Source organism: Penaeus monodon, chromosome 24 (genome assembly GCF_015228065.2).
Source record: "Penaeus monodon isolate SGIC_2016 chromosome 24, NSTDA_Pmon_1, whole genome shotgun sequence".
Lineage (NCBI taxonomy): Eukaryota > Metazoa > Arthropoda > Malacostraca > Decapoda > Penaeidae > Penaeus > Penaeus monodon.
Window position 1 is genome coordinate 42897079 of NC_051409.1, and position 1398 is coordinate 42898476.

The following is a 1398-nucleotide window of genomic DNA, read 5'->3' on the forward strand; positions in this document are numbered from 1 at the left end:
GAACTATATACAAAAACAATATTTTCTATTTTCAAAAAAACCCATGTAGATATGTTCGATTTTTACATGTACATCATTAATGTAAGTTTAGGGCTCGGAAATAAGGTGTGAGGTATAGAAAGTCGTATCTCCAAAATTAGAGAACGCGACGCGTTTGGTGACACTTGGCAGAAAGTCATGTGTTAAGGCCCTGGATCGATTTCACCTTGTATTTGCACTCGTCCCTAACATACATATAGCATATGATATAGATCACATAAATATCAGTTCATAATGTCCAACGAATAATTTTATCTGTATGTCAATACATCTGAACGATACATGGTAATTTATGTTAAAATTTAAAGAGAAAAGAAACGAAATCGTCTTACATCGAGACCTCGTGGTGACATATAACAGTATCGACAATGCTTAGCATGTGTACTTCATATCAAATGCGTAATTTAAGAAATGAATGAATGCGAAATACCTTCCCCGATCACGGGTATGGTGGGGCATTGAAGTGTGAATGAATTTCCCGTCTTGTTCCCCCCCATCAATTTTTACAATCTCTACATGGAAATTATATATCACTATCATTTTATACATATCCAAAGAATGTTTGTACTGTGTAGAAATGCATCAGAATGGCTAATAAAATATCATACAACTATAGCGAACGAAAAATGGAGAATTGAAAAAAACTAATGGGCCAATTCTAGATTGAGGACTATTGAGAAACTGCTTGTTTCCAGTTCTCCCACAATAACTCCCTTAATTATTAGCGGTTGTTTTCAGAAGGCGCCTTGCCGGGGGCAAGATACGCGTCTTGCTATGCTCCGTTTATTATGCCTAAAGGGAGTAAATTGACGGGTAACAAGACCGCTAGGCGATTTTATGTGTAAAGCTATGCCAGAAATCGCTGACAGATTTCAGACGTTGATTCCCAGCATCATCTTCCTACAGAATCGCTTCCCCCTATTTGTCGCGGTATGGTTCCTCCAGTACCGCTTCCATCTACATCATGGGAACTCCCGTGTTTTTTTTTATCGTGAAATGCAGCTAATATTTCTGAAAGCAATTTGACTACACCCGGTCATACACCTTACCAACAGCCAACACCTGTCCCTGAGTCACTCATAGACCCAAAACTGCGCAGATCACTGCTTTCAGTTACTGAAGTAGCATCTAATATAACTTATGATGTCGACATGGTAACTGCATCTGTCTCCGTGTTGAAAACTATGGTGACGTGCAAGATGCATGAATTACGATGGCCATCTACAGCATACACTGCAGTCAGCTCCACATGGCAATGAGATACAACTGACATGTTTGCAATGCCATGAGCTTATGAAAGTGTCTCCCGACTCCTTCACGCTCTCAGAAAATGGGAAGTTAGGCAGAAAGCCAAGGCCG